Genomic DNA, 26,947 nt, shown 5'->3' on the forward strand with positions numbered 1-26,947 from the left:
CCCTGGTCCTGTTGACATGCCCCAGCTGGTGTGCTGGGAGCTGCTGCCTCCAAGCATGCACAGCTTTGTGGGAGCTTGGCTCCCTCCCACTGCCCACTCTGGGCTGCCTGGGGGCTCCCCAGCTCCCAGGCAGAGCACAGTGTCCAGTCTTGCTGAAGGCAGCTGCATGGAAGACAACTGGGGTGTGAGTCTGTGTGCCGGGGGTGTGATCTAGTGCCCCCCTCGAGGCATCCCACCTGCCATCCTCCACGGACGCATCCTGCTTAGTCTCTGCAGGTACCAGAGCATAATGTTTCAGAGAGCCTTTTTCAGAACATTTGATGCCTTCACTGAGGGCTTCAGAGTATAGATGCATTTATTTGTTTCACAGGTCCCGGGAATCATAAAGTACTTAAAATACAGCATTTTAAGAGGTGTCCTGCAGTTTTTTCTTGCATTTACATGCAGTGAAAATTTCATCTGATGCCTTTTATGCTTCAGAAGATAGAAATAAAGTATTTTTCTACTTCTGATAATAAGCAGATACTCATAATACATTAACATGCAGATATAATAAAAGCAGAAACCCAAAATACCAGGCTTCCCTGTCTGGGAGAACGGAAAATACTATTTCCTTAGAAGAGAGAACTTTCTGGTTTACTTTGCAGTCAGCTAATGGTAAAATGCAGTGATTTTTCTTGTAGGACAAGAAATATTAGGGAAGGGCCAGGAGCAGCAATTCTGAAAACTGATCCCAAACAGCTGCTCTACAAGAGCATGCAAATTGAGGAGGATGACTGAAATGGGGATGTGCCTCCTGCTTTCACTCCCATCACTGTAATGGATCTATGCCCAGGTAGGACACCTATGTTGGGACCCTGCCCCAAAGGGATCACACAAATCCTGTGCTCACTGATGGCTCCCAGGAGCCTAATTTGGCAGTGTGGTGGGATTTGAACTCTGGGTTTACACTGCCTATGTGCTAGATAGTGGGCTCAATCCCCTTTTCCTCTCATCTCCCATACTGGGGACCAGACTGGGATCAGATTGAAAGAGACAGTACCAAACTCAGATCTGAACCTGAGGCTTGCACAAGTGCAATTTGGCACATTTTAGGTGGCAGAAACATTAATTTCATTCAACATCCCCTAAAGTTCTGGATCAGATGATATTGCTGCAAGATTTTACTAGGTTCATAGATTCCTTCAAAGCACCACATTTCAACACCTCTAGTATGACACTAATTCTAGTACATGTTCATTTAAAAATAGCATTTAGAAATGAGCTTCTAAATATCGATTCTTAAGATTAATTGGTTCTTCTTGCAGTGGCACCAATCAGAAATCAGCAGCTGGTGAGGATCTTCCTGCTCTCACTGGGAGCTGATCAGGTGAACTTTCTCCTCAGTGCTCCCCAAGCAGCCCCCTCTCCATGCAGTTGTGGTGTCACAGCAGCTCTGCTCGCTGGGCTCCAGGCTGTGCCTGCCGTTCTGTGGTGGGCTCAGCGGCAGTACTCCCGCTCGATGCTGGCCATCAGCTCCTCCTCCGAGTAATCATACAGTATTGTGGGCTGCCCCAAACCCTTCTTGCTGCCTTCTGGGCACCTATCATGGGAGGGAAGGAATTATTGGTGTTATGAGAGACAATCAGGCTCTGAAGATACAAGGAGAGCCTGGCTTCATTTTTTTTGTGAATGGAAAGATTGAGCTGCATGTGGCTGGCTGAGACACAGATACTCTGTCACGTCTAGTTCCCATACCCCACTGGCACACTGCCTGCTGACATTTGCTATCACTTGGCACCAGTTCAGTCTGTGAGTTCATTACAGTAGAACCCTTACAGTGCTCCAGGATCAAGCTCCCAGAACCTTTCGAGTTATGCTCCAGGCCCAGCTAAAGGACAGTGTAATCTTTATGCTACTTTTAAGGTTTTATGCAAAAAGAGATGATTTTGTTTGGATTTGTAAGGGATCTGAGTTTCAACCAAAATATGAATGCACCTCCCCCAAACTGCTCTTATGACTTTTGTTTCCTCATGGGCACAGCCCTCTGATGAGTGGGAACTGATGTATGACTCAAAGGGAACTGGCATGGGGTTTATTGGTGTTATCAGAGGTGGTTTTTGTGGGGTACAAGAGAAATCTGTCCCTACCTGCATAAGGGAGAACAGAAACAAGTCTTCTGCAGGCTTTGACCACTGCACCTCATGCTACCAATTAAGCCTACTTGGTCTTGCCCTCCAGGACTCAAGAGAGGAGCCAGCAGCTGACAAGGAGTGCTCCTCCTTGCCTTGTAGAGCTCTGGGAGGTGAGCAAGCTGGGCTGTCAGGCTTGGAACACATGGCTCCTTGGAATGGAGGTCATGGTGATGTGCAAAGCAAAGTGGAGAATTGAGCTGGTACATCCAAACTGTAAAGTGCTCTGCCATGCCATGTCAACCAAGACTTTGTGACCATCCACTAGTGAAGAACAAGTAAACAGGAAATAAATGTTTCAGTTTTGTGTCAGTTAGCTCGTTGCCAAAGAGGAGAGATTTGCATATCCACTAGCATGGCTCCAGATCTGTCCCAGACTCATTATCTATCGAACTCCTCTAAGGATGAGATCTATCCCAACCATTGCTCTTGCAGCTGGGATAATAAAATTCATCTGTTAGCATCCTTTGAGGAAAAAACCCGAGGACACAGAAACTGCCCTAAAGCAGGTATGTAAAAGTAGAATCAGAATTGAAGAAAAGAACCCTGAAATGCTTTTCTAAGGACACTTTCTCCTATAGAGGAGTGCTTTCATACTGCTCTCCTTGGGCCAGGCAGCATCCTCAGGCTCCTGCCTAGCCCAGCTGCTCCGACCACGCTGTGTTTGCCATGCCCCCCGTGTGTCAGAAATAGCCTGGTGTTTTTCCTGGAGTCACCTGATGGCCAGCGGGTGACACTGGGTAGTGGAGGTATTCTACAGTTACTTACACTGCACTATGCCCTTGATGGCAAGTTCTACTGGCAACAAGCAGGATTTAGTAACTGGACTCTTCTGCTTATTCCATTTATTCATTTCCCTGCTGAGGGCTGCAGGGTATCTGATTTCCACTGCACGAGGTAAGACCTGAGAAGAAACCTACAGGTCCAAGAGCTCGAACCATACAGCAGCATTTACAAAGCAATAATGGGAAAAGGAAGTGCAGAAATCTGAGTTAAAACACACAATTTACTGTTTAAACTCCGCATTGTGACAATCATCTAACTGATTTTATGTTACGTGATGAATAAGAGGCAGAGCTCCTGGCAGCTTGCTTGCAGGCCCACAGAAGAGCCATTGTTTCTCTTAGCAGTTACATAATTTCCCACTGTTAATTATTCTCGATGCTTGGGTTTGCATGGAGAAAATCCGCAGGTAAAACTCGTTGAGACACAGATGTGCTTCGGAAAACACAAAAGCAGACTCCACTTCCTATGCACACCCCAGAAATGAGAGGAAAAGAGAGGGCTGTATTTCTTTCAAGAGCAAAGAAAAAGCAAGTTGCTATTCATTCTGCTTCTATATTTGTGGCAAAGTTCTGTATCATTTAATACAGGAAAACTGAAATAAAATAAAAGATGAGAGCTTTAATCTGGATAAAAGGAGAAACTTCTGTACCCTGAGGACAGTAAGCAGAGGAACAGGCTGTGTGGTTGCACAGGCTCCGTCCTTGGAGGCTTTCAACACCTGATGGGACAAAGCCTGGAGCATTCTTCTCTGACTTCACAGCTGATCCAGCCTGGAGCCAGAGCTTGGAGATTGGACTGGAGACTTCCTGAGGCCATCCCAACCTAAAGCTCCATCTCAAAGGCATGTTGGTGCAGCTATTTCTGCTGATCCTAAAATTCAGTGAGCAGCTAAGGCAGGGAAATCCCAAGCTCATGATGTGCACAGGACAAAGGCTGGTGGACCACAGGCCTGTTCCCGTGCTCCTCCAGCTGCTCCAGCAGCAGAGGAGGCACCTTGCTCCTCCTGTTGCCACGTGCCAGGGCTGCAGAGCCGGGCTTCATACACACTGAGTCCACCTGAAGGCTGTTAGACCTTCCAGCCAGGAAAATAACAGGTCAGTACCTTGACTGGAAAGATTTTTAAACCCCAGCTGTTCTGGGAAAGGAGAGAAATCTGTGAAGGAGCAAAGCTGAGAGAGAAGGAGTTAGCTGAAAAGCATACAAGAGGGGAATATGCAGTGTGATAGGACAGCAAGGAAAAAGAAGGCTAGTACAGCTCCACCAGGATTACTGGGCAGGCTTCTGGGTGCCTCACTGCTAAAATGTTCTTAACAGCTTGGAGGGAGTGTAGAAAGCAGCAATAAAAGTGATTTAAGAGGCTGGAGCAAAGCAATTTAGGAAAGAGGAAAGCAAGAAATGTGCTCCATTTCAGCTACAGGCTACTCGGTGTTTAAAGTTTCTTAAGGGAAGCAGGAGTTATGGATGAGGTTTTTTGTTAAGTGTAAAGACAATGAATTATGCAACATGGAGAAGGAAATGAAATGGACAAAATTAGACAAATAGTGAGCAAAACCACCTTTGAGCAAGATCCCAGCCATGGGAATGGCTGTCAGTGCCATATCCCTGCCCTGGTGTCAGGCAGCTGCCTGGTGTGGGGGAGAGCTGCCTGCGGGCTCCTGTGACAATGGTCCTGATGGATGACAAGCTCCCAGGCACAAACCTGAGTTAAGCGGCTGAAAACTAGGTTGGGGTGAATCTAGGCCAGCGTTTTTTATCATTTTGCTGAGGATGGGCAAGTCCAGGGTTAATCATTAAAATGCCTTCTACAAGGCCTAGCAGCTGAAAAATGGGTCAGAACAACGCCCTGGTAACTCTGCCAGTGACACGAGCCTTGGCAGCAATTATAAAATCATTCCCAGTGCCTGGGCTGTGTCATCCACCCCTGAACTACCAGACGCTGGAGAGCAGTCCCCAAAAGATTCTGGGGGAGGGAGGATGAGAGGTAACACAGCCCAACCAGGAACACATCCAAAGTATTCAGCAGGGGCTGGTTCAGGTGCTCACTGGTGTCACAGGGGCATGTTCTAGGACAGGAGTGCACGCCCACCTCTATCTCGCATGACTGCCTATCTAGTTCTTCTTCTCCTCCCTTGACATTTGCTTATCCTTTAATTGGCTTTATGGGAATTTCTTCAGTCAGCAACTCTATCAAGACAAGGCTGACTTTTGCTGTTTGTAAAGAATGATTCCAGACACAGAAATGTGAAGGATGAGACACCTATGCATGCACATTAACCTCTGTTTCTGTGGCTTGATTTGCTTTTAATTGATTTGATGTCTTCAAAAATTTATTGGGTGCTGGGCCATTTCCAAAAAAATGTTTGCATAGCTCTTGCCAGCAGAAATTGCGATTCTGCTTATCTCAGGCACTACAGGCACTTCACACATGAGCTGTGCTATGGGACTCTGCAGTAGGTATAAAGTAAATGTTATCTAAATGAAAGTAATCTCCTGCTCTGTCATCCCAGATCAGAAAACATTTTCTGCTGTCTCAAACCTTCCCCTTGCACATCAAAGAGGGTGGGAGAAGGAAAGCCTTGGTAGGGTGTGAGGGGCCAATGGGCACCTGGGGCCAGGGAGCTGCACAGGGGCCTGGCAGGGCTGGCTGTGTACCCCAGGAGGAGAATGCTCAGTTGCCATCATAGCCCAAAGCCCACTGAGGATGCTGGGAAGCCCAGGAGAGGTTCAAGTCCCTGCAAGAGCAGCTGTAGAAGCCTTGCCAGGTGAGCTCCCTGCCAGCTGGGAGGGAGAGCAGCAGTGGGAGGTGGGGCTCTGCTGACACAGCTGGGTGCTGCAGGAGCAGAGGGGCTGCATGAGAGTCAGAGCTTAATGCTGAAGAGAATCGCTCTTTAATGTAAGAAGGTGATATTTTAAGATGGTTTTCCAAGCCTGTTCATTTCACCTGTTTTTTTTAGCATGTGTTAAACTGTCCCCATTCCTGGTGGGCAGACTCAGAGGCTCACTCTGCTGGGCAGCTTTTGCTTGTGGAAAAGCTCAGATTTGTTTTGTTTGGCACCCAGAGCAGCAGGTCCCCACCACTCCCCCCATGTCCCTGAGGGACACTCTTGTCTCTAACTGGTGTATCATTGGAGCACCTGATGGAATTTCTCTTAAATTCCTGGGGAGCAAACAGACGTTATTCTCCTTTTCTACTTGCTGCCCACAGGTGAATCAGGGCCTGAACTTTTTGTTGGAGCAATTCTCCACAGCTTTGCACTAACTACTCCAAGGTGCCTCTCTGACATGTGGAAACCCAAAATTCTGATTGCTCACGACCTCTATACTACACTTGAACTGGAGCCTGGATCTTTTCAAGCAGCACCTGATTTTTTTTAAATTTGCAAGTAAGTAAAAGGGCAGAATATTTAGGCTTATAAACCATTTCACACCATTCCCAGCTCTTTTGCACAGTGTGAGGAATGCAGAAATAGCATAAAGGTCCCTTGTTTCCACCTGCTTTCCCCATGCTGAAGATACCATGAAAGCAGGGGATACTCACTGCTGGTCAAGGTTGTTGTTCTCTGGGCCTGGTGGGCTTCTGGTTGACAAAGCCTAGAATAGAAGACAAGATGGTTACAACACTTTGAAGTCAAGGAAGGTGATTCTCCCCCTCTACTCTGCTCATGTGAGACCCCACCTGCAGTGCTGTATCCAGCAGCACTGGCGTTCTCAGCACAGAAAGGACATGGACCTGTTGGAATGAGTCCAGAGGGGGGCCATGAAAATAATCAGAGACATGGAGCACCTTTCCTGTGAGGACAGGCTGAGGCAGTTGGGGTTGGTCAGCCTGGAGGAAAGAAGGCTCTGGGGAAACCTTACTGCAACCTTTCACTGCTTAAAGGAGGTCTACAAGAAACATGGAGAGGGGCTGTTTACAAGACCTGTAGTGACAGGACAAGGGTCAATGGCTTTAAACTGAAAGGGCAGATTTAGATTAGATCTTAAGAAGAAATTTTTACTGTGAGAGTTGTGAGGCACTGGAACGGGTTGCCCAGAAAAGCTGTGGCTGCCCCATCCCTGGGGGTAAGGCCAGGCTGAATGGAGCTTTCAGCAATCTGGTCTAGTTGAAGATGTCCTTGCCCATGATGGGGGGGTTGAAACTAGCTAATCTTCAAAGCTCCCTTTCAACCCAAACCACTATTTCTTTCTATGAAACCTATCTCTATCTACAGTGGGCAACATGTCCTGGTTTAACCCCCCTGGTTTGGTTTAAACCTCCAAACAACCTCGGTGGAAACAATACAGGTACAAGAGAATCTCCTTTCCTAGCCCTGTTCTGCTGGTTCTGTTTCAGCTCTCAGGACAGCTGGCTACAGAACCTAAATCCCCAAACACTGACCTGGTAAACCTCCAGACTTCCACAAATGCCCACTGCTGCAGGTAACAGTATGAAAATACCTGCTAAGGGAGGAAGTCACAGCAACATCAACCCAATTTTCACCTGACAAAGATGTTTCCTGGAAAAATTATCCATATGGGGTGGAACATCCATCTTCCCTATGCTGAAATCCCCAGGCTTTCAATGGGATACCTGGGGAGCAACCAAAGCCAAACCTAATGGTATTTAAAATGGGGGCAGGGATGGGACTGCTTGTCCCCAGCTGGGTCGGTAACAAAATGAACACTCTGTAGCCAGGTACTACTGAGAATAATATATCTATGATCTTTTTTACCTTTTCACTGTATTCTCACAGGGAAAGGGAGCGGGACATGGCTTTGCATCTTGGCTTGTCATTATCGTTCCTGAGGTGCAGTCCTGAAGCTGGTGGGCCTCCTTCATACAAACTGCCCTGAATCCCACAACACCACCAACAAGTTAAACAGGTAACACCAAATCAGGGCCTTCCAGAAAACAGAAGTGAAAAACTGCTCCACCAGTGTGGGAAAGAAAATATTTTCTGTACAAGAAAAAAGGGAAGTGTCTTGGTTTGAGACAGGTGTCTGCTAAGGAAGGCAGGAGCCTCCCTTGCAATGGAAAATGTAAACCCCTTCTCTCTGAATTACTACAATTTTGAAATTAAGGGGCTCTCAGGCAAAGACATGAGAATAGGAATAACAGTTCTTTATGTATGATAAAGCAAACAAACCATGCCAACTCTGGCACTAACACCACACAGGCCCAAACCCAGGCCCAGCCACCCCGGCCGCAGTGCCCTCCCCTCGGTGCAGTTCCAGGCCCGGCCTGCGGGGGCGCTGCTGGCTCCCGACGGGCAGGGCCGGTGCGGTGACTCCCCCGCGGCTGCAGGGGGCGCTGTGGCTCGGGAGCACAATCAATGGCGGCTGGGCCCAGACAGGAAGGGATGGAGGAGAGGCTTTCCCTCACAAACCCCTGGGACAGCCGATGCTGGTGCCCCAGCAGGAGCCTCAGAAGCAGCAAGTTGGCCAGCAGGATGTCTCAGCAGGGAGAGGGTGTGAGGCTACAGTGCACTGAAAGCTCAGAGCAGTGCCGAAGAGACAGTGGGGCAGGGCAGTGGGGGCCTGGTGCCCAGCAGGGCAGGGAGAGGCAAGCTCAGGATCCTGGGCACCCAGGCAGACAGGGATGGGTCCCTCTTTTAGTGAGGTGGGTGTTCATAAGGTCCCAGTTCAGTGGCTGCTCTCACGAGCAGAGGCTCACCCCACAGCAGAAGAGGCAGCTCTGGGCTGGGCTCTGGCAGCGAATTCCCGTCCCCAGGCAGCAGCTCCGACTGTCCTCCTCTGAAGCCGAGAGATAGAGCCAGCACCTGCCCCAGCCCTGTCCTTTACCTGCCTGACTCTCACAGTATCTCTGCCCTGCCCCTCAGAGAGAAACTCCCAGGTAAGACAAGTGCAGCCAGATGCCCTCCTCCCCTGAGCTTGGCCACTTTTCTTGTTTTTCTCAAGTACCCAGTTAGTGTTTTGTAGCAACTTATGGGAAAAAAAAAAATCTAAGTAAAAAGGAACAATGGAAAGAAACCTAACCGCCAAGAGGAGGCAAAGGAACCAGGGAGAGGTGTGGAAAAGCTTGCAATGCACATCCATTGCCTGTTGCTCTGCTGTGTTTCTGCAGGGCTGGATGGGATCAAGTGATTCCTCAGTAAGATCATGTATATGCTCTTAGAATAGCTCAAACCTGTGCTGCCTCAAGGTCATGCACGGGACTGGTGCTGGAAAGTGTGGAGCTATGGAGGGGCAATGCCCCAAAACAGGCACTGCTGGTACAACAGTGATGGCTTCACACACAGTTTTGTGCCAATTAGTATTGTTTAGGCTTGTGTGTGCCATCCCCTGGGTAGAAATGTCCACCTGGGTGTCTGCAGGCATTGCATGACACCTGATTTTAATTTGTAAGGATATTTTTTCACTACACTCCTTCCTCAGCTGCTTCTCATGGGGGATGGGCAGGACTTGAGGTTTAAACACTGTGGTCTCAGACACTGCGAGGCAGACAGAGAGGTGCTTGGCAGCGAACTGCTCAGTTCTTCCCTGCCTCTCGCAAGGGCTTTGTGCTGCTGTGGTCACCTTTGGCTCCCATGCTTCAGCAGGTGAGGAGAGCTGCAAGGACACCTCTCTCATGGCTTTGGGTGAACATCTCTTCCAGATGAGCCCTTAGTAGCTTCTGTTTCAGGAGCCAGGAAAGGTATCTGTTCTATACTGTATTTCACATCCTAGCTGTTTTTGTCAAAAAATTACAAAAGATGTTGCCAGTTTTTCATAGAGTTTTAGTGTAATACCTGTCAAAAGGCATTCCACATCCTTTCAGAAGAGTCCCAGATCTTTGGCAACACTTTGTTTTCTCTGGAAGAGGCTGAACTACTCTAGAAAGAGCTTCTGGGTCCAAGTGAAGACAAGGGTATGTGAGAAAGCTGACAGTGAGGTAAGACAGTTCTCTCCTGGTTATTTATGATTGTTTCCTGGCAATCTCCCACATGCAATAAGAGCAAGAAGCAGTGCCAGGAGAACAGCATACTGAGCTCCAATAGCTGACTTCTCCTGGGACTGCATCCCACAGTGCAGCTCCTCATCCATCATCACTGGACTACTGTTGCAGCCCAAGCTTCCTTCCACCAGGTGAAGAACATTATGCATCCTCAGCACCAAGGGAAATAGAGTTATTTAGGAGTGCTTTGATGATGTTTTTCCCACAGTGAGAACCCAGTTTCCAATACTTCTGTGCAAAGGATGGGTTTGGATCATTCTAGGGAGGGGTTTGGATTGTACAGTAGGTTGTCTGTTTTTTCTTCCCTTGTGGCTGACTCCTCCATATTACGAGCTGTACGTGTTGTGTGGGTGGAAGACAGAATTAATTCGTCATCAGGATAGCGCAGCTCTGGTTAGCAAAATCTGCTTCTCTGTGCAAAACCTGCTCCCACCTTTTCCAAGGGATCTGTCAGCAGCAATACTTATTTCCCAAGAGAATTTAGAACGGGCACACGCAGATGTCTACCAACATTTCATCCAATGCATGAACCAAAAATGGTGGCAAGTGAAAACAAAAGGCACCTCCAGCCTCTGCCTTTTCCCTGCCATGAGAGTCTCCACAGTTTGGGAGCTGCTGCCAGTTCCTGCAGGCAAAGGCCACCTGGCTCGGCGGTGCCCGGGTGACACCGTGTGCCGGGCAGCAGGCAGGATGCGGAGCACCAGCTGCCCTGGGCTGTGAGACACAATAAAAACTGACCCCACCCAGCCGGCTGGGGAGTGCTGTAATGGGTGTCTTGCAAGTTCAGCAGATAATTAGTATTAGTCCTTTATGTGGGTTAGGATGATGTGCATGTCAGGACACTTTAATATTACAGGTTCCTATCCTACAGCTAAATAAGTAATTGCTGGCCTGATTGGCCTGTGTCCTGGTAAGAGTTAAATGAAGTCAGCTTCTCCTTTCTGCAGCTTGCAGTCATCCTTTTATTACTCATCTAGAACATGGCGTGTCTCCTTGTTTTCCACCCCATTCTCAGCACAGGCATCCCGTGCTGACGTCTGCTGTGCCATAATGCCCCACATCACCTTCTCCTCCAAGTTTAAAGGCTTGGATATTAAGTTCACCCAGCATGTATCCACATTTAATTTAATGTCATGACATGTGGGGTGGAAGGGTTTGACAGTCATTGCTCACACAGCTCAGCCATTCTTTAGGGCAGCAGCTCCTGGGAGCAAGGCAGAGATGAGAGCTGGAAGCAAGAGCTATTTCTCTCTGCTGCATGCATAAACCAGCACTCCTGGGGTGCAGCTTCCCACTCTCCCCAATCCAGTGCAAGTTCCTCGTGGCTCTGCCAGCCCTTAACTCCCTACTTTCTCTGTCAGCTCCAGTAGCTGTGAATAAGCTGGCTGAGAACACCCTTTCCTGGAACCTTCCACAGGGTGATCTGGAGCCGTGTACCTTTGGAGGCTCTAGAGCTGCTCCCAAACTGCACTGAAACCAGCCAGATGCAGTCTTGACCCCTAACAAAACTGAGAGGCCAAATTCAAGCTCTCGTTGAGACAGTTCCTGTGCTGGTCCCTAAGCAACACCCAGACATTATCTGAGAGACTACAAGCTGGTCCTAACCAAAAATCATGCCAGCTCAGTGGTGCAGACCATCATGGTCCAGTGCCAGGCAGCTGCTATGGTACAGTGTACCAGTATGGATACAGCCCTGCGATGCAGTAGAAATACAGACTCTGAGTACAGTTCAGGTGCAACTCACATCCAAGGAGTGACTGAGCCACGTTAAGCATCTACACGGGAGCAGTGTGGTCTCTGCCAGTGCTGGTCCATGGGGTGTGGTTTAATAGTGCAGCATTTCTGAAAAATGTATGCCAGTGCCTATTTGCCTGCCTCTGCTCCTCCCAAATCCCTCTTATCAGACACTCCATGAACTGGACCAGTGGATGAGTCTGAGCTGAAATGCCAACCTGCTGCCGTGGCAGGGAGGGAAGCTATCAGTGGAGAGCCCTGCAGGTGCAGCAGCAGGGCAGCACCCTACAGCAATGCCAGCACAGGACTGGGGCTGAGACAGGCAGCACTGCTGCAATCAGCCTCTCCAACCCGCAGCCAGTACTGCTGGCTAAAAAAAGCAGCTTACCTAGGGTGCCAGTAGGTGCCAAATGTGACGCAAGGCCCCAGCTGCACCCCAGGCAAAACACTCCCAGAAAAAGCACTTCCAGCTTTGCTTTGGTCTGCAGCAACATCCTCTGGCCAGCGAAGGAATTAGGAGCAGGCAGTGGACGGGAAGTGGGCAGGGATGCAAGAAGTTCCCACGCTTCTCCTCTCCTGCCAACTAAAACAGCAGCTCCCAGCTATTCTGCACATGCCCTGGGCATACTTTTTAGATCACAAATAGTTTCCAGGGCAAAAGCCACCCATGCTTTGCCAAGTGAAAGGGGGGAGTTGTGGAAAATACCTAGTCAGCAGTTTTCCAAGTCCAGGTGCAACACAGCTGTGCTGGGAGGGTGATGCTGGCTGAGGGGACAGCACAGCTCACTGCTTCTAGGCTCTGGTGAAGTTTCAGGTGCTTTGAACAAGACAAGAAATATAATGGGGTAGGGAGGGAGACCTTTAACTCAGCAACCGTCAGATCTACAACTGGACATTAACTGCAGAATGTAAAATAATCTGACTTTAGGAAGTTCAGGGAGTCCCAGATATTCTGCTGGAGATGACATTTTCTAAAGGCCCCATGCTCCCTATCAAAGTGTAGCACAATATATTGATTTGAGGGCATTTTTGTCTTTTAACACAACCAGGAAGAAAATGTTGAAATAAACTGCTAACAACATGGAATCAGAAAGATAAAATTTCTGTTTGAAGGAAGCACATTTTAACAAGAGCAGAAAAATAAACCTGAGTTCCTGTAAGAAGCTAATGGGGCATGGCTTTTCATGTCCCTTCAGGACCCTTTTGTGTTTGCAGCTCGGGATCGGCCACCACGAGGTGACGCTGTGCCACATCAATCTGCAGAAAAAACATCTGGCTGAAAAAATCGGACAAAGCTTTTAACACTCGGGTGTTTTAAAATTATATTATCGTCTCTCTAGAAGTTGGTGAATATATCCTCTAGCTATGTTACTCCTATGCTGCAGCTGGGGTGATTTGCTTCATGGAATTACATCCTGTCTCCAGTCAGGAGGAGATATGGTGCAATGGAAAAAGCTGTTAAAACTGAAACCCTAACATGTCTGTATTTCCTCCTCCACTCCTCCACTTCTGGAAACCAATGGGGAAATGCCTGAGGCCACGGCCTCTTCCCTGCCTTCCACCAAGAGCTGCCACCCTTGCTCTGTGCTGCAGAAGCACTTGCAAAACCTTAACTACATTTTTCTGTCTTGAGTAAAGAAACAAGGAATAGCACATACAACCATCTGGAATTGAGAGTAAAACTGAAAAAGGATGTTTGATGCTGACAAGAGGTGTTGGGGTCTGCTCTGAGGCATGTGCAGGTTTCCAACCAGGATTTGGTTCCCAGCCTGCTGCTGTGATATGCTTTCACCTTTTTTGCTCCCAAGCGCTATTTGAATATAATAAAGGTGGCTCAAGTCTTTAAAGGCAGCTGCATGCTCCACCAGCCTTTGTCACCTGCCCTGACTGCCCATCAGTGCTGCCAGCTCGCTGCTGGATGGCAAATTGTGCCAGGGTTCAGCTGTGAAGCACAACACGGATGCACATCACACCCAGGAGAAACCCAGCTGTGACAGCAGAACAAAGAGTCCTGTTTGCAATTCTACTCTCTTCTGACTGGTGTCAAAGGTCTCTTTTACTCCCACTGGCCAGAACCTGCTCCTCCAGGGGCTATTTCTCATCAGACTTTCTTATTGTGATACCTCCTTGTTGCCTTTCCTCTTCCTGCCTCACCTTTGTTCCATTAACTCTGTTGAATTAACTCATCCTTTCTTCTCTGAAATTTCTTTGCTTATCTTCCAATTTGGACAACTGAACAGGGCAAAGCAAGCAAGTTCTTACCACAAGACAGAAACTACAAATGACTTTAGAAGCTGGCAAGACTGAGAGAAATTGCCCTAAAATTACTAGCAATGCAATGAAGATGATATCCCTTTCCAGAAACCTCCTCCCCCAGCCTCCTGAGAAGGGTGGGACTGCAGTTTGCTCAACAACCTAAAAGACTAAATTGTACCCAGTAAACAACCAAAACCTGGTGCTCTGAACAGTTTCCTCCCTCCTTTTCACAGGCATGTGACTTTTTAGGCCTCAAGGAATCAGAATAGCAAGCCCACGACTGCTGTCTTTGCCATCTCAGGTTCAGGAAAATAAAGTGCTACCAAGAAAAGCTTCAAGTTTGCCCTGAAACTACCTGAGACTTCTCTTTGATGTCTTTAGTATCTTTGAAAAATACTGGTAGCTCTTTGCTGTCTTTGTCTGGGTGTAACCAGAGCTGTGAGCTTCCTCCCAAAAGAGGCAGCAGCAACAGCTGGATGAGGAGACACACAAGATGCTCAGCATCACTGCTGCCTCACTGGTGGCACTGCTGTATGCTGCACACACTTGGCCTCACTGGATGACCAAGGCCCCACATTCCTGCTCAAGGCTGAGTTTTGAGGACCCTCATGGACATCCCTGTGCTGCAAAGCCTGACATCATTCAAACCCTAGGTCTGCACCACAACATGGGGTGGCTGAGGTAATGCTACAGGTTCCTCACCACCATTTCTGCCAGAGGAGAAGTCGAAGCAGGGAGTGGGGCATAGAGACTCCCACACTACCCCAAAGGCCACATCTTCAATTACTCAGCCTCTATAGTTTGATCCTTGTCATTAGTTCACTGCTACTGTCAGAGTGAAATGTCTCAACTGGCATTAGAAAAGAAAGATGAGGGCAGCTCCATTGTCTTTCTGATATGTTATTACCCAGAATTCACATAATTTCAGACTAGGGCTAAGATACTGATTTCTGCATAGGAAAACTCACAGCTTATTAGAATTATTAAAGATACAGCCATGATATTCCCATGTGGAAAAAGAAGGAAAATGAATACCAGCAGCCTCTATTCCCATAAGTAAAGACAAATGGGAGAAGTCAGGAGGATTACTCCTAAATGAGAGGCCCTCAGAGGAGAAAGTAGTGCTGGAGTAAGCTCCATTCATTCTGCAGGAGGGTTTGGAGTTTAAAGACCAAGGAAAACAGTATGTCAGTACAAAATGTCTATTTTTTTTTCTTCAATTTCCAAACCTTACTTCAAGGTTTTTCTTTAAAACCTGTCTAAATAAAGGGTTCTCATACAGAACCCTGCCAAGTTTCCTAATGGAAAATTTAGTTTGTATTAAAGTAATCCTTAACCCATGCATGTGCAGTTCAGTGAGGGAAATGATACCCTTCTAAAGAGCAAAACTGAGGCATGCAATGCAGAATGTTCCTGGGTCCTAAATATTTCTTTCAATTTTTGAATTTATTACTTTATTTTGACAACTTTTGTCTCATCTGTGGAGAGCAGTGTTTATCTAACAAAAAGCACACAGCTTCCAAAGCCAAGCTAAGAGGAAAGATGTGATTTTTGACCTCATCACCAGCTGATATATATGCTGCTGTTATTCTTGGATTGGAAAAAAAGCCCAAAAGATAAATCTCAACTCCCTTGGAAGCAAATCCATTATTTGTTAAAGAGACTGAAATGTGCCTTTAGGAAGAGCCAGACTGCAGTTGCAGTGGACTGGCAAACATTTAAGGGCAGCTTTATGTTCACATTTTAAACCTTCTGTTTACAAGCCCGACCCAGGAAAAAGCAGGAGCCGAACTTTAAAAAGTCGACCTATTTCTACAAGTCAGGAAAAGAAACTTCCAGTGGAACCGGGAGACCGAAAAACGGGATGGCTCCTCTCGGGACCTTGTTTCCCTTGTACCGGAGACTGAAAACGCCAAGAAAGCAGCAAAGAGAAAACGCAAAGAGACCATCGAGCCTGGCTCGCAGCGGAGATCAAAAGAATTTAACGCTGTTGATGTTCGGAGGAAGCCACGGCCGCGGCGGGTGGCGCCGGCTGCGGCAGGGCTGCCCAGGGCGGCGGGGACACCCGGGCTGCGCTGGGCTGGGCTGCGCTGGGGGGCCCGGGGCCACCGCCGGGAGGGTCGGGGGTCTCGTTCGGGGCCGGCGGGCACTTACCCCCTGCTGGAGCGGGGCCCCGCCGCCGCCTCCCGCCGCCTCCGCGCTGCTGCCGCCGGCGGCCGGGGCTCGGCGGCCGGAGCCGGGCGGTGCCGCCGCCCCCTCGCCGTCGGCCGGCGCGGTCCCCGGCAGGTCCCGGCTCTGCCCCGCTCTGCCCGCGGGCCCCCGCCGCCGGCTGCTACCGCTGCCCATGGCCGGACCCGGCGGGAGCCGCCGCCTCTCCCGGCCGGGGCGGGAGCGGCACTTGGCGGTCCGGGAGCCTTTCGAGGGGGAGAATCCCACCCCGGAGCGCCCCGGGGCCGGGGGAGGGAGCGGCGGCGCAGGGGAGGGTGCGCGGCCGTCTCTGATCGCGGTTTCGGGCAGGCTGCCGCGCTTCCCTGTCCCTTCCAAAACTTTCCAGCCCAGCCCGTTAGCTCGGCCTCCCAAGCACCAGATCCTTACAAACATCTCCCCGAGCTGGGGGAGGACATTGTCATCTTCGAGGACCATGCAGCAGGAGCAGCACTGCTGGGCTACTACACTTAAGCACAGCTCTTACAGACGGGTCCTGAGGACCTGTGGAGAGCAGCCCAGCCCGGGGGATGCCCCGCGGGGCGGGTTTGCGGCACTGAGTGCGGTTCCGGCCGTGTGCCTGGAGTTACAGGGAAGCTCTCGGGCACGCCTTTAGCCGAAGACCACAGAGTCAGCCCTCTTCCCGACAGCCTGTGAAGCCTGTCCTCGGCTGCTCTTTGCTTCCAGCAGTTCAGTATTTGCACATTGTTCGACAGTGGAAGATTTTAATATTAATGGCAAGGCTGTCATTCCCTCCAGGGAGGGAGGGCAGGGCAGTACAACGGCTGCTTGGTGTCCAGCCCGTTCAGCCTCCCTTCCTTTCAAACCAGAGGCTGATAAAGGCAGGAGGCACTGAGCTGTAATTCCTTTTGCTGCTCCTCGGCACTGACTGCAATGGTTGCATCTACCAGTCAGTCATTCTGCTGGTTCTTCTTAAACCACTGAGCTAAAGCCCAAGAGTTTGAAGTGGAGGGGCTGGAGGAAAGAAGGAAACGAGAGGTCAGATCATTGCCAGAGAGATGAGCTCACAGCAGTGGGGACTTACAAGGAAGATAGGGGCAGACTTTCTACCACAGCATGTATTGATAGGACAAGGAGTAAGGTTTTAAACTAAAAGAGGGCAGATGTAGACTAGATGTAAGGAAGAGATTTTTTTACAAAGAAGGTGGTGAAACACTGGCACAGGGTGCCCAGGAAAGTGGTAGATGCCCCATCCCTAAAACATTCAAGGTCAGAGCCATGGGGCTCTGAGAGGCTGGGTGTACTGGAATGGCAGGGGATTGAACCAGATGACCTTCATAGGTCCCTTCCCACCCAAACTGACTGAGAAGGATGTTCTGTCAGAAGAGTAGATCATCTGGGAGCGTGGGGGTGTGGTGTCACATGCAGAGCCCTGGGTCCAGAGCCAGGCCAGTCACAAAGTTGTTTTGGATCTGAGGCAGGTCTTGGCAAAAGGAGAAATGATGAGGCCTAGTTGCTGAGAAGGAGATGGTGGAGCTAAATGTGGGATTAAATAGCCCCAAACAAAATGTCCCAAGGGGAACAGGCTCTGCAAGCATCAGAGACAAAAATTCTTCTCAAGAAGAAGTGAGCAAATTCTTCCTCCTCCTCCATCCCTGCTGGCTGTCTCTGAGGGAGTGGAGCCTCATGGAAAGTTTCCTGGCTGCCCCCATGGAAACAGTTCATTCCAGGACAGTTCCCCAGATTCACTTGGAAGCAATGCTGGCTCCATAAACCAGCTGTCAAAATGAGCCAAATGCCTTGTGTTTTGAAGCAGATCATTGCTGGAGCCAGGAAAGGGTTTGAGCACCAGTGATCTCAAATGCTGCTGTGGTTTAGTAGTAACACTGAAGGGCTCTGAGGCCATTCAGTGATATTTCCCTGCCCCTAAAGGACTGGTGAGGATTAAAGAGAAAATTTCCCAAAGGCTAAAGGCCTAATAAGCAAATGACTCCTCAAAAAAAATCAATTGAAATTGGCAAATTCCTTTTTAAGATGGCCTGGTGCCTTTTAAGACCGTTTCCCAGCAGGGCCAGTGGATAGTATTTTGGCTGATCTTCAAGAGCAAGGGTGGAAGTGTGTAGTACAAGTGCCAAATATGGCATGTAGATCAATTTTGCATGGCACCCAGCCAGACCAGCAAGGAGCCAGAATCCTTCACATCAAAAGCACAGTGTTGAGGGCCCAGCCTGGCCCTTGCACTCAGCAGCATTGGTGCCAGGATGGAGGGATGGGGAAGATGCCCCACAGACACGTTCCCCTGGCAGGGAAAAGACCCCAAGGAGATCCCAGCACCAGCATTTGGGAGGGGTGTTGTGCCCCACAGACACGTTCCCCTGGCAGGGAAAACACCCCAAGAAGATCCCAGCACCAGCATTTGGGAGGGGTGTTGTGCTGGGCTGTGTTGCTGCTCAAGCTGGTGAGGTGTGATGGGCACCTGTAGCACTCCCAGGAGTTATGATGGGAGCCCCAGAGAGCCAAACACAAGGAGTTTCCTTGCTGGGTAAAATAGCAGGCTCCCTCCGATACAAAAATCAAAACAGAACCTGGGGAGCTGGGTTTTTCCAGGTTTCTGTTCCCACCAGAAATTTTCTAAGCTATTTGCAGTTAATTCACTGAAGGAGCTGATCTTGTAACAATAAATAGCACAGCACATGCATTTAGATTTAGTTTTCTTTCCCAATACTTGGTGTGTTTTCAACAAGGCTTCAACAAAGATAGATGCAGTCTCTTGTCATAACAGTTCTGGAAAACTGTGAGGGTTTTTTTGTGGTCACCTGTATTAACCACAAAAAGGATTCAAATTCAAAGTTAAATACATAATGTCAGAATGGATCTCTCCCTCTTGCTTGCTGAATGAAAGGGTGATTTCTCCCATGCTTCCCAAGCATCCTTCACAGAGTATCTACTTCCCTGGAATGTAGCATGGGGAGATGCTGCCTCTTCCTGGCTGTTCTCCACTACGGAATGGATATTGGCTGACCACTGCCAGGACATGGACACTCCCGACTTGTACCGTGAGGATGCCATGGCACATTTGGAGAGAGCCTGAAGAGCTTGGTACAGATTTTAACTGTGGATTTGTTAGAAGAAGCCCAGTGAATGTCCATCAGAAGGTTGTTTAGATTTCAAACTAGCTTAGACAACTTTTGCTATGCTCCGAGAAGAAAACAGTAAGATTTAGTCTCTATGGAACAAGCAGGAAAAGCTTCATTTCCCCAGTGCAAATTGCTGGATTGGTGTTACCCTTCAGTGAACAAGTTTATATATTAATCTGCCTTTCTAACATTAACTTGTGTGTAGCAAAGGCACTGTGTACCTTGCTCAAAGAAGAGCCAGCATCCATCACTTGGCTTTCCAAATGTTCACCCAGATAACATCTTCACTTGGGTTTCTCTACAGTTCTGACCCAAAACCTTCTGAAAAATTTATTTCTAATGTTCACAGCTCTTCAAGTATTTGCTTTGATACTGAGACCTTATGTCTGGTGGGTCTGTGCCATGTCCTGAGCTGATGTGCTGTGAAATTCAGTGGATGGGAAAAGCTGGACTTGAGAAAGAGCACAGAGCCAGTGTTGTCTGCCTGGGGACCCAAATGGGAGTGGGAGGAGGAAATTTGCTTTGCCCCCACAAGTTTCCCAGACAAAAAATAACTGCAGGAGAGAGGCCATTGAGATGCAGAGAAGAAAGGTCCAAGAGGCTGAGTTGGAAGGTGAGGATCAGGAGTTAATGTTCCTAAACCTGTTTCATCTCTGCTCCTCCTCAAGGTGCTCCCTCACACTGCACACACCTTTCCTGGCTGAGATGAGCTGGAAGGGTGGGTGCTTTGCAGCAGGGGAGACCAGTTCCCTGGCTGAGGAGCCACCCTTCAGCAGCTGCGGGCCAGGATGCAGCGGGGAAGCCACAGCTGGAGGAGGGAGGGAGGTTGCCCCCGTGTGATTAATGGAGCTGGGCTTTGGCCCAGGGCTGGAGTTGGACTCATCTAATTCACAAAAAACCTGCTGAGAACAGATGTTTAAATATAAAAGCGTATTTTTTAGGAGTGTCCTTTCAACACATCGTGGATTTTACTGCAACCTAAGCATTGCCAGTAAATACTTCTTTTCTCCCTGCTTCCCACATTTAAAGGGATGGACTCTGCTTTGTTCAAAAACACAAGAATAAAGACCCAGCCCAGCAAAGAGTTGTCTTTTGTGTCTTCCACCACGCTGTCTTCTTGCCATCTTTCCTTTGGGAGTGCGGAGGGCTCGGGCCATGGGACCCCTTCCACCAGCAGCAGCTGCAGCTGGTTCCTGCCCGAGCGTCTGTGCACGCCAGAGAGGCAGCTGTGCCACAGCTGGAGTGTGACAGTGCATCCTGTGTGAGCAGCTCATGTGCTCCTAGGACAGCTCTTCCTTTTGAGTCCCTCTGTGAGTCCCAAACTAGGCCAGATGAGGAAAAAGGCCAAACCCACTGTCACCTGCAGTGGAGGGGGGCAGGGGGGAAGCTGCACAGCAGGTGAGACACAGGACAGTGCAAATGAGCTGGTGTCCACCTGGTAGTGCTGTGTTCCCACCAGTGACTTAAAACTCAAGCTGCAAATTCCACTCAGTGGCCACAGGATGGATGCTGTTAACAAAGTGGGGATGACTCAAACTCTCTGCGTGGTGTTCTCACATCATCAGTAGCATAAATGCTGGCCCTGGCTCTGCTCAGCCCCTCTGAGTTTGTCCCAGCCTTCTTGTTTCAATTCTGACTTCCCCCTGGCCTTTCCCGCTGTGACTCCCAACCCTAGCATACCTCTGAACAGGGATGCCCTGTGGATTCCACATCCCTGCTCCATCCCCAGTGGGCTTCTCTCCTACAGAGAGCCCTGCTGTGTGTCCTGCTGAGGCTCCCCAGCTACATCCTTCTCCTCTCTTTGTCCTGGTATTCACGGTGGGACTTTATGGGTGGCCCTTAGAGATGGCTGACTCTCATTCTGTTGGGTAAACACAAGAGCGTAAAGAAGCACGAGAGTTCTGCAGAGATCCTGTGGGTGTGTGAAACTAATCAGCAAGAGATGAACCTCCCCTTCCTGCAGAAACTTTGATCTTGTTGCAGGTCTGTGAAGATTTTTTTCTCATCCTCAGGGAGGACAGGGTTGAGGTTTCTGAAAACTGGCTGACCTTGGACAGGCTCCATTCCCAGTGTTTGGCAGGCTACAGGATTTCAGCTGTGATACTAAATCCCAGACTTCAGTGGAGTTACAGCTGCTGCTGGGCTTGGACCTCAGCAGACCTGCACAAGCTTGGGGTGCCACCAGCAGGGTGTAGGGAAGCAGGCAGGTGACAGGCCTGGCTTTGTACAGCAGAAACTGCTTTGCTGCCTGGACAGCACCAGTTCTCCCGTGGCTTTTGCCCTGTCCCAGCCTGGAAGAAGGCAAGGGGCTACAGGAGCACTTCCCCTGCTGCTTGCCCAGCATACATGTGCTGCAGCCTTGTCATGCTTTGTCCAGGGAACAAAAGGAAGCTGTGACATCTGGAATTGCTGTTGGTCCACTTTGCCAAGTTGAGCCTTGCAGATATCCATGACCAGGGACACCTCTTCTCTGACACCCACACCTTTGCTTTCTGTTCCAGCCTGAGAGCCTGGAGTGCTGCAAGAGAGGTGAGGGGAGGTCAAGGGCAAATGTAAACTCCTGTGACTTGAGATACTGTTAGGTTGGTTGACCTCCAGCTCTGCAGCCTTTATAATCACCAATCTGGGACTCAGTTATTAACTAAAAACTCTGCTCTGTAGAGCCAGGGCCGAGCCCTGGTTAGCAGGGAAGCCTGACAGAGAGGGACCACCAAATACAGATGCAATCAAACTGGTTTAACCTGCATAGAGGAATAAAATAGCTGGGGTGAATGCCTTACCAGCAAGTAATAAAACTCATCTGGTATTCAGACACATATCTGAGTTATGGGAGCTGTCAGGGCTGTGCTGGCAGTCCCTCTGCCCTTAGCCCACTTCAGACTTGGGCTACATCCATGCCTCACAGATGACCTGGGATAAAGGCAAGTATTTAGGTAATGTTGCATTTTATGGCACAGACCATGGAATAACTTCCTGCTGGCTGTGCTGGGATTCTGCCTAGTGCCTGCATGGTATGCATGACCTGTCCTGGTGCTAGAAAACCTGTGTATCCTCACCAGTCCTGGAGACAAGGTGAGTACATTGCAAAGATTTCTGTAGCTGGCCTGTGATAGAGCATATGCATCTCCTGGATGGAGTAGAGGTGGGACCAGAGCTGGGTGGCCTGAGGGAGAGGCAGGGCAGGACCTCCCAGGGATTTATCTGCAAAGGGTGGAGTGAACAGGATGAGATCACTTGTGAAGAGACCTTCCTTTCATCTACCCTGTCTTTAATGTGCAAAATTGTGTGCTTTTACCTCAGAGCATTCTTCTAGTTTAAAGAATTTGTAAAGTTTTTGGTATTTCACATCTGAGGGAATTAATGGCAAGGAAGTTTTTAAAAGCATTTCCTTCATAAAAACCTTCACATGTACAGACTATAGCTAATGTACAATGTACCTTTCAGCATGTAGTCAAAAATGTCAAGCTGTGCTTTTCCAGAAGGCAGGCCTGAGGTATGGGAGCTCAGGGACTGGCATTGCTTTCATCTTTGTGCTGCTGGGAATTAAAAAGGGAAGGAGGAGACATAGGATTGTTCCCTTGAACTCCCCAGCAATATGGGTCACAGATCCAAGGGTTTGGGTTTTGTAAACTCAGTGACTGCATCTCTTCTGACATCTGCAAACATGGAGTAGCTTCACTAGGAATGGAAATGGGCAAATTGGTACTGCTGGCAAGGCAGATTTTTTGTTTTCCAGCTCATGGAGGAGCAGAGACTTCAGCAAACTGAATCTACATGTGAGAAAACAGAATCATTTGGGATGTCCTAGAGGTGTCATCCCTAGAAGGTCTAGAGTCCAACCCTCTGCGTAATGCAGGGCCAGATTGGGCTGCTCAGGGTCTCGTCCATTTTTAAGTATCTCCAAAGATGGAGACTCCACATCCTCTCTGGGAAGCTTTCTCCAGTGTCTGATCACATTCACAGCAAAAACTCATTTTCCTTGTTCAAGTGTGTGGCTCTTGTCCTGTTGCTGAGCTCCTCTGAGAAGAGTCATGAATGCTGTGATTGAGCACTGACATCAGCCCATGACTGCAATCAGAATCAGAATCAGATATCCTGAGTTGGAAGGGATCAATGAGGACCACAAGTCCAACTCTGGGATTGCTTGGGCAATTACATTCCACATGGAGAGGAGGGTGTATATTTGCTAATGTTGCAGCCTGTCTGCACAGGGGGAAAACAGCCCAGCTCCTGAGGAGTAGAAACAACTGAGCTCAGTGGTGGAGCTGCCATTTTTACCTTTCCCACAGAGGCCACGGAAATGCTCAAGTTCTTTGCTCAGGATAACTCCCAATGCTCATTTGTGTGACCAGATCCATCAGTTATTATTCTCTCAAAATGTCCATCCTTTCCTTGGCCTCCACTGGTGCTGGGGAGATCAGCTTTACACCCTTAACTCTCAGACTGGAGACTGGTGTGAAGAGAATGGACCTGTAGAGAGGTGGCCAGGCTGTGTCACGTGGGCCCTGCTCATAGACAAGCCCTGTCCAGCCTTATTTACATGCACAGATGTGGACCCTCTGATCTCCTCTGGCGCTGCTGGAAAGTTGGAGGTAGATCTACATGTGAGTAAATTATAGACTTAGATGATTTGTCACTATGTGTGGCTGGAGATTGAAAACCCAAGCAGAACAGGGCAGATAGGGGTATTTTATGGGGGCAGACCCCAAGGAGCAGAGATTCTCTCCATAGAAAAATAAATTCAAACAAAATTATAGAATCTGTCACATGATGTACTCATTACCTTTAATCTCACATGTGAGTTTCTTCTGCCATTACTCTGATTTTCTGTAGGCTGAACTGTTTATTACTGTGACCCCAGCCATGACCTTAAATAACCCTTTATGCCCTTGCTTTAAAATATCTGTGTACAATTCCTCCAGGAGATCATCTCTGCAAAATCTTTCCTTTTGTTTCCTCTAGGGCTCTTTCCTCTTGTCCCTGTTAGCTAGCTCTAGGATGTCATGAAATGTCAGCAACACTTCAGCAGGGCGTGCAGTCAGGTCTGTACTTTCAAAACATAGGGTGAAATTCCCAGAAGAAGGAGGTCAAGTGCCTCAGGTATTTCTTGGTATTAGCACTCAAATACCATCTGACAGTGATCAAATGGAAACATGGTTTTGTCCAAGAGATATCAAACATGTCTCTGCTGAGGGCCTTTAGTGACCTTCATTAACAGACCATATGGAAGCTCATTGTCACATCTGCTCAGGTGCCTTGGGCCCAAGAGAGATCAGTGCCTCACCCTGGGGTCAGTGACACATTGCAGTGAAGTCACAGCTCAGGCTACACACTAAACAGGACAGCTTTGCCACCTCTGCTGACCAGTCCTGAAAAATATATTTGGTTTAGCCCAGGAGACAATGCATCTGCCTTTCCTCCATTCTTGTGTTCACATAGCCACCTGAACCAGGCTTGTTTTCAATGAAGGCAAAACATTTTTTTAATCTTTTTTTTTTTTTTAGCAGTGGGGTAAATAGCGTTCCCTGCACCAGAGAGTTAGTTAAAGCAAATGTTTTGCCTACTACCTGCTTCTTCTGAGACATGTCAGGGCATCTGTAAGCCACGAGTGTACTTATGTGGGAATAATAAGTTGCTTAATAGCAAGGAATTTTTTTTGCTGAGTTTTGTGAAATGCCCCTTACACAAATTGGGTATTGAAGTCCTGGAGACACTGCTTTAGTATGTGACCCTAATTATAACAAAATGAAACTGTAAACACGTGGCTTCCCTGTGAAAGTGTTGTGTAATCATCAGTTAATGAAACTGTCCAGCCCCTCTTGGGGTGGTTGTGGTTACCTCCTCTCTGTAAGGGCAGAGCAGAGAGCACAGAGATGCTTTGCTGGCTGGCACAAACACCTCCCTCCTCCCCTGAAGGATTTAATGCTAAATCTCCTGCTAATGTGGGTAGTCTTGGTTTTGAAGTAACTTTAATTAAAAGTTTTGTGTGGGTTTGTTTTTTATGTTTTTTTTTTTCTTTTACAACTGCAGTTACAAAGGCTGTGGAAGAGGCTGCCTTCACTTTCCTCTGTGGCAATGTGCTGCACAGCTGACTGAAGAGACATCCCATTGTGCCTTTTGGAGGCCCAGAGTGGTGACAGTCCGTGGTGAATGTCCCTGCAGGGTCCCTCACCGAGGTGCAGTTACAGACAGAGGAACTGTGTCTCTAAGTGCACATGGTTAATTGATTTCACTGCAAAGCTTCCAAAGGCTGTGTCTAACAGAGCAGTGCCAGTGTGGGTTTTGTGCTATCATGAAATGGCTTTCCACAGAGCAAGGTAAAGGCTTATGAATCGCTAGCCCTCAATAACCAAGTGGCCCTAGCCTGCTGGAATAATAAAGATGTGAGAAAAGTGGCAAGCCAGGCATGGCTGCACTATTTCTAGCAAGACAGTGCTCCAAGCAAGAGATGGAACGGTGAGGATTTAATTGCAAGCAAGAGATGGAAAGGTGAGAATTTAATTGCAAGGTGCTAACACCAAGGCAGGCTGCAATTTTTTTCCCAGTCTATGTGGTTTGTAGGATGCTGAAAATGAGTGTAGCCATTAGCATGCTAACTGCTGCCATTGCATCTTCAGGATCTTGTTTGACACCTTGGTGTAATAAGGATGGAAATATTGTGTGCTATAAAACCTTGTGCTGGACTCCCTTTGTGCTGATGGTGGCTCATTTCCCATAAGGCAAGGCAGTGTAATGCCACGCTGCCTTTAGCTGAGTCAGTCCACAGCATCATAAAGAGCCTTTGCTCCATTGCTGGAACTGATTCAGGAGCTCTTGGGTTGACTGCAGCAGATCTTTGTGTTCTCTTTTGAGGTGAGAGGTCCCCAAAGGATGCTTATCTTAGAGGTGTGAGCCTCAGCCTGTTGTGACAATAGGTTTAGTTGATTTTTGAAGATCTATTAAAATAATATGAAGGCTCTTGGGATCTGTGAAAAACATAGAGTGGGAATCACTGGCAATGGGTCTCTGCTTTGGAGTGAGAAGGTCGGACTTTATTCTTCATTCAGCTGTTAACTGGCTCTGTGACTGAATTTATCTTTCTTTTTTCCAGGTATGTGCTCCTTGTACCTAAACTCAGCACCCAGCAGAATGGGTCCTGCTGTGCTCACTGAAGAGAGGGTTTAAGTTGTGCAGCTCCTGGCCACTCAGTGGTCTAAGAAGTGTCCACACCCCAGCACTGGTGTTTGGGGGATGCACCCACATGCTAGACCACACCACAAAGTACAGGCAGAACATACCCAGCTCCAGGCCCTCCTGTGCACTTGTGTCTGTCCCTCTGTGCCCAAGTGGTGATGCCTCCTGCACCCAGCTGAGAGGAACTTGCTCATCCCTGGGTCACTCGGGGGTGTGACTGGCATGGAGTGTCCTCCCCAGGCATGGCAGCTGGACACTGGGGCTAAGAGAAGCAGCCTCAGTCACTGTCCCTGCATGCTTTTTGCAGTGTTTCTAGCTCTCCATGGCAAGAGCAATCCAAACAGACCATAATCTGAATGATCTGCCACCTACTGAGATGGAGCAGTCCTGGACTGAAACCCACAGGAGCCCCACCACATTCCTGCAGTGCTTTGGATGCCTCTGCAGCAGGATTGCCTAAAACCCTGTAATCCATTAACACTGACTGCTGTAATGCTCTACCAGGGCTACCATGGTTTTATTAGCCAGAAGAGTCATGCAATGACTTTTAGAGTGTGCTGCTTTTGAATTCTTAAATTGTCATTGAAGAC

The 26,947-nt window shown here is 48.6% G+C and overlaps 1 long non-coding RNA gene across 1 annotated transcript; it reads right to left on the reverse strand.

Annotated features, from left to right (window-relative positions):
* Nucleotides 1-337: 337 nt before the first annotated feature.
* Nucleotides 338-16,097, reverse strand: LOC108962902 (uncharacterized). Its single transcript, XR_007777310.1, has 3 exons — nucleotides 16,036-16,097; nucleotides 6,496-6,548; nucleotides 338-1,582 (listed from the first exon to the last, which is right to left on the reverse strand). It is a non-coding gene; the product is annotated as an uncharacterized LOC108962902 (long non-coding RNA).
* Between the last annotated feature and the right edge of the window lie 10,850 nt (nucleotides 16,098-26,947).

Source organism: Serinus canaria, chromosome 3, assembly GCF_022539315.1.
Source record: "Serinus canaria isolate serCan28SL12 chromosome 3, serCan2020, whole genome shotgun sequence".
NCBI classification, from domain to species: Eukaryota; Metazoa; Chordata; class Aves; order Passeriformes; family Fringillidae; genus Serinus; species Serinus canaria.